At 40.0% G+C, this 10,538-nt stretch overlaps 1 long non-coding RNA gene across 1 annotated transcript; it reads right to left on the minus strand.

Annotated features, from left to right (window-relative positions):
- Positions 1 to 9,411: 9,411 nt before the first annotated feature.
- LOC111651550 (uncharacterized) lies at positions 9,412 to 10,532 on the minus strand. The gene is made up of 2 exons (XR_002760523.2): positions 9,926 to 10,532; positions 9,412 to 9,510 (listed from the first exon to the last, which is right to left on the minus strand). It is a non-coding gene; the product is annotated as an uncharacterized LOC111651550 (long non-coding RNA).
- Between the last annotated feature and the right edge of the window lie 6 nt (positions 10,533 to 10,538).

Here is a 10,538-nt window from a genome sequence, read left to right on the forward strand (position 1 = left end):
TAGACTGTATAATTATGGAATGTTTAACAAATATTTAACTCTCACTTTTGCAGACTGTAATTGCCTTAATGTGATAACCTCAGGTCAAGACTGAGGCTTTTGTGGTGAGCCTACCTATATTTTTCACATTTATGTGTCCATGAATAAATGGAATATAACTCAAACCTGTTCCATGTGAGTAACTCATTAAAAAAAAAGCCAGAGGTTAACTAGAGTGGTGGGGGACAGTGTTTAATTAGACCATCTTTTCTTGCTCTGTACAGCCATTCACCTTAACTTTAAGAGACCTTTTTGGCATCTTACTCGGGAAAGCAAATTAATGAACCATTGAAATTTTTCAGCCACTAAAAAGAAGGGGGTTCTTAAGTGTGAAATTCAGAGAGAACACAAGACCAATTTAGTAGCAAAACAAAGACAGCGATACTAAAACTAAAAATCTCACACATTTCATTTGCCAATGGATAGACCCAGATTCCATTCAACTCAAAATACAAAAGTATTAATTTCACCTTGCAGTGAGGTATTTGACAACAGGGCAGCCTGTGAGTAGAGATATAAGCTAGGTGTCATAAATGCCCATTTTATATTGCTGAACAACACCAGCTGAAAACGCAATTAACTTCTAAGAATAGACATTGAGAACAAAGACACTTCAGAACAAAATCACATTTAAAGTCAAAGAACTGAGCTTAATTGTGTTACCAGACTTTGAAGGTAAGTGAAATTCAATTTCAAACTTTAAAGGACCATAGCTGCATCGAATTAAGCCAACACACTCTGCTCAATTTATTCTTGTGAAAATTACACCAAAGTAATGAAATATTATGATATAGCCATAGGGGAAGCTTTTCAAGGATAGATGAAAACATTAATTCAGATTAAGGGCTCTCTATGATATGATGACATAACATCAAGATAATACTGCTGAGAATGCCTTCTTTAAGAGCTTATAATGATAGGTTAGATCTCCACTGGAAATGATGAAACAACAGTGAAATTCTAGCAACGTGTGGCTAAAGTTTTTTTATTATTTTTTTTTTTAATTTTTTTAACAAATTCTGGTTCCAATTTTCGTAAATCATTTTATCACCTATGCTTTCTTAAGGTTATCATTACTTGAATTCGTGGAAATACTTTTCTTTTTTTTACTTCTTCACCTTCTTTGTTTTGAATATTTTTCCCTTTCTCCACTTTCAAAATGCACCATTCAAGAAAGCTCTGGAGTCTTGAAGCCCCCTGTAGCCGAAGGGCTACATGTTCTATTCAGAGCCACTTTCCTCAAAGTTTGAAAAGAAGTCTGACTTGGATTCATAAACCAAAGTATGAAAGATGTGATAGAGATAGCGGGATGCAGGGTGAGTGGGGGAAAAAAAAAGAAAAGAAAAAGAAAGCAGGCGGGAATATCTCTCAGCTTTCTGAGGCAAAACTGCCGTCAGTGTCTGTATATGAATTTAGGAACAATGGCTGTGCTTGAGCATCGTCCACAGCTGCTTGTAAGAGTGGAGACTGGTTTTCAGTCCCAGCGAGGTGTGTATATATACCACATTTTGGTGATATGTTTTTTGCAAGCTCAGAAATTTCCTTTGCAGAGTGGAGAGTCACTTGCTTCCCGGATAGAGTGATGAGAGTGCTGCTTTTGATTGTGTATCCATGTGGTTGCTCTGAAATAGAGAGAGCCACATGCCACATCAGAAAGCCATTCCCTTCATGTCCAAGTGCTCTGGACTGAGCGGAGATAAAAATACTGCTGACAGAATTTTGTTGTGTAACAAACATTGGGTTAAACCATGATTTTTGGCAAAACTGGAAATCGGCGTGACATTTACTGTATGTAGAAACTTCGCGCACAAAAAGACCCATTCCGACAATACAGTACAAGCTGCAGTGGACACAAAGGCTTAGTTTTGGTCTTTGTTGTAGCACATGGTTTTGTCCTGAAAGTGGCCTGATCGTTCCCATTACAGATTCAGCAACTCTTTTTGTTCAGTCGGCGCACTCATTTGCCATGCAAGCTGAGCTGTCAGGGGGCCGCAATCTTTCCCTCAGTCCTTATCATGCTTCCTCTCATCCATCCCTTCTCCTTCACCTTGCTTTTCCCCAAGTGGCCACCCACCCCTTGCCATGACTTTGTTCACCAAATTAACCAGCACACCTACTGTGATTGGACCAGCCAGTGGAAAGTCAACTTTAACCCCTCTTATTAATTGGATACCTTGGCCTCTCCAATTGAAGTGAAGAGGCAAAGGAGCAGTGGGATAGTTTTGTTTGTGTCGGACTCCACGCACATATTAAAATCAGCAGGTAACGATTTGATCAGAGAAGAGGCTTTTTACTCTGTATCTTATGTCTTTATAATTGCAAAGAGGATGAGTAATTCTCACTTGTTAAGCCTGCATGATAGAAGTTGAAAGATCAAATGAGATGAATAACTTACAAAACTCAGAAGTGGTCCGTATCCTGTTAAAAATTGAAAGGCAATTAAATTCATCTAACTTTGAGTAATTGCTGTGAAAGATAATGTTTTGCTCTTCACCAAACAAAACTTTCAATGGCTCATCACTGATAGCAGATCTGAAGGATTTTCTGGAAGAGTTCTATTTACAGTGTTATTTCATGCTGGAAGTACCAGAGGGATTACATGTCCTGCAGCGGTGCATCCGAAATATCATCTAATTTGTACAACAAACATTTGCGCCTGTTTAGGATCCAAAATGTAAAAGAATAAACAAAGTTTTTGATCCTTTTATGCTAGCAATATTGAGTTCGTCTACTGAGGCTTTGTGGCTGTGGTCCTGGGCGCCATGTGGTTCAGCGGGGCTTTGAAAGGCACCATTCACAGACCCAACTGAACTCGGGCCAACCCGAACTGTGCCTGCTCGTTTCATCCAAACATCTGTGATGTCCAAAGAACATCCTGGAAGAGACTGGTCTGCGGAGAAACAAACCATTCTGAGCACCCTGTGTCTTCCTGTGTCCCGGTTCTCCCTCCCTGTCTCTGTGAGACACAAGCCTTTCATTCATATTTCCCCTGCACAGTCAGCTCTGCCTTTGTGACTTGTATTGTATCTCTGTTGGTGCTCTGTTCCCGTGTTCAAAGGAAACAATTATTGTTGCATCCCGCACTCTGAGCTAACACTATGGGAGATCAAATTGTGTTTGTATGGACTCTAACTGTGCTGCTCTAAGCTTTCTATAATGAGTTTGTCAAAGTTTGACCTGCCCCAAGTTATTTATTATTGACATGACTATGTAACAATCAAAGCACATGCGTGTGATATGCGAATCAAATGAAAAGTTGTTTAAACAATAAAAAGTGTTGATTCCAGCAGAGCAAATTTGTCACTATATGCGGCAGCTGTAACCTTGTCACTGACAAGTATTTCAAGTCTGCTAGAATTCATCACGTTACTGCCTGATGGTTTGTCTTTGACCAGATGGGGGCGCTATCAGGCTGCCCAACAGCACTACAACAGTGCACCACTGCACAGCTCCTCTGCCTCTGTACCTCTGCATCTCTGTCCTGGGAGACTCCTGCAGATCTACATCAGAAATCCTGCAAATATGGTAAACAGAGCAGCAAAAACTATAAAAGTGCTGATTCTCATACTTCAGGACAGTCCTTGTTACCAATGGGGAACAATTGTAGAGATACGGTTCCTGTACCAGTGCATCTCCTTTACCCATTTCTGTACTGTACATCCATCGATGTCTCTCTGTTGTCTGTCTTCAGTCCAGAGAGTACAGATCTAAGATATATTCAACTGTTCTCCCTCTCTCACTATATATGTATATATTTATATATACGTGTGCGTGTGTGTGTGTAAAATAAAGATGTTATACCTTGCAGACACTGCTAGCTTGCATTATGTGGCACCATTTCAGGGAGAGCTGTTGATGCCACATCAGTGGCATTTAATCTGCTTAGTTTTCTCTCTTAATTTACTTAAACATGATAAATGCACTCGCAGAAAATTAGTTTGGCTGTTGCTTTAACAGATATATGAGATATTTCTGGCGGGTTTGGACTTGTGGATTTGTGTGTGTGTGTGTGTGTGTGTGTGTGTGTGTGTGTGTTTGAATACTGTATACATATTTCAATATTTCAGTAGTGTTCCTGTGGATGTACTTGAACAATGTTTGTGCATCTGTTTTGGGGCTTATGTGTGTGTGTGTGTGTGTGTGTATGTGTGTGTGTGTGTGTGTGTGTGTGTGTGTGTGTGTGTGTGAATATGCAGGTTTGTGGTGGATGCCTCTCAGTGTGTGAAAAATGCCGTGGGCTGAATCTTTCCAGTGAGAGTAACAAGGGAGAGAGACCACTGGAGAGCAACAGACACAGTTTCTGGCCCAGAAAAGGTTCAAATATTTTCTCTCCATCTGTGGGAGCAAAGGAACCCATGGCAGAGAAAACAACAACAAATGATCAACTGCACCTCCTTTTTTTTCTCTGCCACCCCTCTCACTTTCCATCTCTAGTAGTCTCACATTGTCAGACCTTATTCCCACACCACATTTGCACTCTTCAGTCGCAGCTGAAAGCATCTCTGGAGAAGCTTCATTAGAGAAAAAGATATCTTTCGCTGTTAGTATTTCTCTCTATGTAGATCACATGGAACCCAACCAACCCACTCCTGATGAAACTGTGAAGGGTTTGTTACAGTGAATAAGCTCACTGACATTTATATATAGTCATAAAAACATATCACTAATAAGTGGGTAAAACGAGCTGACCAACATATATTATGTTTTTTCCGAAGTACCAGGGACAGAAAATTAAAATTTTGTTTGGTAAATTGAAATAGCTGACCTCATATCAGCCATTTCTAGTTCCTATTATCTGAATTAGGCAGGCTGTAATAACTTTCACAGGAACAGAGATTAAGGCACTTTACAAAAATCAAATCTAAATCACTTGGTGTTCAGTCACAAGGACCTGGAAATGAGACAACACACACTCACAGACAAAAGATTTCAAGACCACTTGATTTAGATAGATATCATATGCCAAGAAGTATTTTAGCAGCTGGTAAAATGGAAGATAAAATTCATGCTCTTCACTGAGAGGGAACAGAGCTAAATTCAAAATGCAGTGTATATTGTATGAAGTAAGAGAGAAAAATGCACATGTGTCCACATCAGATCTTTCAGAGGCATTAACATAAGGCTTGCAGTGGGAGAGCGCAGACTGAAGTGGGCATGATTATTTAAAATGAAAACTTTTTCACCCCGAAACTTGCTACTATTAACTCTGACTGTGAGTAGTGTTACATTATTGAACTGAAGACTGCACTCAGGTCTAAAGTGGGCTGGAGCAGATGTAGAGATTATGCCAGTTTTAGATCTCGACTGGGGTCCCTGCCAGGTCTCTGCACCCGTTATTTTTATATCAAACTGAATGTGCCAAAAAAAAAAAAAAGCATAAGTGATACATGACAGTTTATTTTTCTTTCTCCTTTGGCTTCACAACCTCTTTGTGATCTGCCACTGGTGAAAAAAGCGAGTAGGTCTCCTTCAGGTGGTTGAGTGCTTATGTAGTTTTTTTTCTCTAGGCAAAGATATTGCAACATTAATGAATTATAAAGACTGCAGAATGCAATATGTCCTGTAATAATGTAAGTTCAGTTTTCTTAAAAGAGGTAAGACTGAAACTATTTTTTTTTTCCTGTCTTACTGTTATCAGAAACTATTTGTTCAGTGCCATCAGATGTGTTTGTCTTGCAGTTCTTCCCCCCCCCATGACATACAAAAACACACACACATACACACATATGAGTTGACTTGGTATCCTGCAAGTATTCATCTCCTATGAGCAGCCATCCCCTGGAGGTTCTGGACTAATTGTGTAGAATTCCTGGCTGAGGCAGTAGAGCCCTACTCTGACGAAGTGGGAGGTGCATGTACACTTCATCTTCCTGCATTGACAGTTCCGCACTTCTCCACAAGTCAGCATCTTTGAGGTAGAGTGTGGTAAACAGAGAAGGTAGGGAGGACGGGCTTAGCAGAAAACTTGGGGAGTTCAGCGTGTCCTTGAAACTTTACTGACTGACGGTGCAGTGTCAGGGTGTTGTTTGGCGACTGGAGACAGCTGCTTTCACCTCTTATTGTCATCATGCTGATATGATGGTTAGGCCACAGCCAGAGCTTCCCTGGTGTTGGATGCAATACATTGATTGGGTGGTACAATGAAATGCTGCTGTGCAAGATGTTTACACCAAAGCGCTTATTAGAGCTCATCCAACGCACCCAGAGGGGTAATTTAGTCTGTAGAGTATTTGTCAGGCACCCACTCTCATTCAGAGTAAGTAAATGTTTATCTAACCATCAATCACTATTGCATCCGCTCATACCAACTGACGGTTATAATGATAATTGTTTGACTATAATACTATGGCTGGATTGTGAAATGTGCTGCTTACTGGGGGGGATTCAATAAAATTCAGTCTTTATATGAGACGGCTGTGCATGCTTTACACCAAGCTAAGCCCACTATCTTCTCCTGTGAAGTGCAAATGAGTCTATAATTAGATTCCACACGTGAGATGCAGAAAAGTCTATTATTGAACAGTCTACAGAGGCTGCAATGAATGGCCACAAATACTGCAAATAAGGTCATTTAAATATGTGCAAGAACGTATAAAACTGTTTTGGTTTGTTGGATAAAAGGTAAAATAAAAATGCTGCAACTGTGTTCTTATTATCATACAGTAAAGGCTTTCACCTTTGTAGGTCTGTGCAATGCAGTAATTCATTTTGTTAGCATGCATCTGCATGGGCTTAAATAATCACTGAAGGGTGATAAGCTGGTATGGAATTGATCTTTAATGACTGCACTTTGTTTTAATTAGTGCCTGTACGCCAGGGAATGTAAAGCATTTGGGCAGACAATTACGATAATGAATTTAACAGATATTGACTATAATGAAGGCGTAAACTCTGGCAAACCACACAAAAACTACAGACACACACAATAGCACCCCCCCCCCAACACACACACACACACACACTTACATACTAAATGCAGCATGACAAACTCCTGCAAGAGACTTGGCATGCTGGGTGCGTAATCCTCCTGTAATGTATTCTTTTTCTGTCTCCCCCCTCTGCTTCCTTCCTGCAACTGCTCAAAGTGCCACTCAGTGGAGATATGGCAAGCCCATCTAAAATGTGTGATGTAGACTACAGTGGGCATCGTAGCACCCCTCCTGCTACATGCCCTGTGCCAGCACACCCTTATGTACTTTTCATAAGTCGCCAGCACTGCACTGCAGCTTGGTCCTTGTCCAGATAGCACCATTGTGTCTAATTGGTCCTCACTGCTGGAGCTTGGCATCAGCTAGGATTCTTAAAAGCCCCAGTTAGAGTGCATAATGGCAAAGAATAGATCAAACATTTATGACAAAAAAAATAGTACCTGCTGCTCAGTGCATGTTTTTTTACTCTCGGATGCCCAGATAATGTGACACTCCTCTCAGACCTGATCCCTAAAAGTGTCAATGCCAGTCTAAATTTGTTCAGGCAGAGCAAATGCACATTGTTTTATAATCTCTCTTTTTTTTTTTGCTATGTTGGGGACATTCCTAAATTAGCACTCTGAGTGCTGGGGTGTAGTTTGGCACCCAAATGAACCATTTGTAAAATTTTAACTTCTGGTAGTTAAGTTCAATCAGTGCCATGCTGTAAAAGTGAATCTTTCAAATGTTTACTACTGTAACAATGTGGAATCAAAGTAACCTACTGGACAGAATGATCTGCTTTTTAAGGAAAAAAATAACTAAAGCCGGGGTCAAGTGTTTGATACTCAGAAGATAGATTTTGGATGGAGTATCACTTCAGTGAGGCTTATTTGTCTCTAATGGCACTTGAGAGCTCTTTCTTTCTCTGCAAACAGAGTAAATGGATCTTTGAGATGCACTCAAAAGAGAGTCAGCATGAAGTATGGCTCATGTCAGGAGGACCTCAGCTAATGCAGGCTTGCACACTTTATCATGATAGTTTATTATATACTGATAAGGACCATTCTGAGAAAGAATTATTGTTTAAGGCTGAGTATTTTTCTTGGTAAACAGAAATACTATTGAGGTATTACCAAACAGAATGACAATCGCATGCATTATGTGGTGTTGGAAGATTTCCCATTTCCCACCTTACTTTCTCTAAAGAAACATATGGAAATGTTCCTACACTTGCATCTTACACGAAGCACAGATGAGACTTCTATTAGTCTAATGTATGTTTGCATCTGTGCACGTGTTAATTGTTGATTGTCAAAATTTGTGGTGTGTGTGTGGAGTATTTATGTGTACAGTTTAATAAGCTGTGAGAATATGGATTGTCATTAATATGTGTCGAGTAGTGTTTATAACCAGAAAAGCCTCTGTCTCTACCCTTGAGCTGCAAACGAAGGTCAAGCTATTCTACGTGCTGACAATACAACACACCTGTGAAATATTGGCTCCCACTTGTTGACCCATTAAATGTCTGATAATTTTATCACCACCTAGCATGAGATGCACGACCTGAATGCTCTTCCATCCAGGAAGCCCAAAGGTACAGTCAGTATAACTTCATTACAAATGCACGAGAACACAAAACCACCCGACAGGTTTACAAGTTGCTGAGAGTTGTGCATGTGAAAATCAGGGAGAGGGGTGACAAAGGGTACATGCCAGGTTGTTTCTCATGTTTACAGCTCGTCCCCGTATGCCTCTCCATATGTCTTTGGGCCAACCCAGGCACCCTTTTGCTATACAGGCACAAGCAAATGAAAAACCAGCCTTATCAGACTTCTGAAAATGACTTCAGGCATAAGGCAGACCTGAATAGAGGTGCATGGACTTTTACATTACCCTTTTTCAGCAACTGTGCAGCCACACCTCCCTTTTTAATACTTTGTCCTTGGATAATTATAGCCAGAAGCATAGGGTTAATTGAACTGAAAAAGGTTATTCAGTAGAGTTCAGCTGAAGAGCTGAGCTAGAGTGGGTGAACAATACCTATCAGAAGAGTTGAAAGAGCAGGAGGACTGGACTCTTCAACGCAAGCCCTCTCACACCAATTTTCAATTTCCCTTTTCTTCATTTGCTTCAGGTGCTGGCAACAAAGAGCTTAAATCTATTTATTTAAATTTGACAATTTATGGGTTCACCAACAACAGGCCAACCACATACATATTTTATGAGTCTTTAGGGATCTACTAAGCACTTAAATAAGGATGCAGTTTTTTTTTTTTTGACACCGTACCAGCATCCATAAATCTGGACCCCAACTACTTTTTGTGAATATCAAATCACAGACCATATTCAGCCAATGGTGAAATAGTGAATGATTGATCACAATAAAGAGACTCTTCTGCTTCATATCCTAGAATCTGTACGTTAATATGCCTGCGTTATGCAAGGAATGAGAATAGGCACGTTCATATTTGAGGAAACTTTATTTACAAAGACAATTAAGAGATTTCCATTCTTCTGCAGGGACAGAACTCTGATGGATAAATATGTTCCAGCTGATGACCTACAGGGAGAACAAGAAAACAGGACAAAAAGTGATGCCTTTCACACATCTGATGACAGAAAAGCAATTTCTGAGTAAACACCAGTGAAGATAAATGTGACAACAACAACTCAGACCTACTCCCAGCTGATACACATCAATGTCTGTAATAAACTGTCACATTAACTGGCTAAAGTGCAAGCTTATCTAAAACAACATAGCAGCAATATGAACCCACATGACATTTGTTACCTTCACTCTGAGACATACAGGTAATTTATTTAAGATATGCCACTGAGCAAAAAGCTAAAGAGGCGCAGTGAAAGATTGTCATTGACTGAGGTCACTGTTCAAATGAAGGCTGAAGTAAATGCCACATCATCCTGACATTTTAACGAAAGCAGATATGCTCGATAAACATGGCAGTCATAATTACCTTGAAGGCTGTATAATAGCACTGGGCCATTTTACTTCTTCAGGAGCTGATGTCTGACAACAATGAAGGGGAATGCAAAGCCACTGCCAAAGAACAACACCATCATACCCAGCAGACGCCACTTATTCTCCACGGAAAATGGCAGATTCTGTAAAAAGACAAGTGATGATGCAGTGAAACTCCCAGGAAGATTTAATGCAGTTCTTTTGATTAAAATTTTCACTACTAAACAACTATTTGATATTGCACGTCATAGAAAACACTTGACTTCCATATTTGGTACACTTTTAAAATTTGTGGCCCTGACAATGAACAGGATATTTTACAACTTGCTTATAAAATCTCAATCTACAAACATGTGACACATTAAATGAAAAACCGACCTAAAGTGTCAGCTTCAATGCTTCTTGACATTGATTCTACAAATCTCTGAACTCTACTGGAGGGATGAACACCATTCTTTGGTTATTGCCCCACTTGGTCTTTTGATGATGGTGGTGGAAAGTGCTGTCAATCATGTTGGCCCGAAATCTCCCATAGGTGTTCTATTGGGTTGAGATCTAGTGACAACTAAGGCCATAGCATATGATCCAGATCGTTTTCATACTCAAAC

Source organism: Seriola lalandi, unplaced genomic scaffold, assembly GCF_002814215.2.
Source record: "Seriola lalandi dorsalis isolate HSWRI2012SDOR001 ecotype SW California unplaced genomic scaffold, Sedor1 jcf7180002053687, whole genome shotgun sequence".
In the NCBI taxonomy this organism is placed as follows: Eukaryota; Metazoa; Chordata; class Actinopteri; order Carangiformes; family Carangidae; genus Seriola; species Seriola lalandi.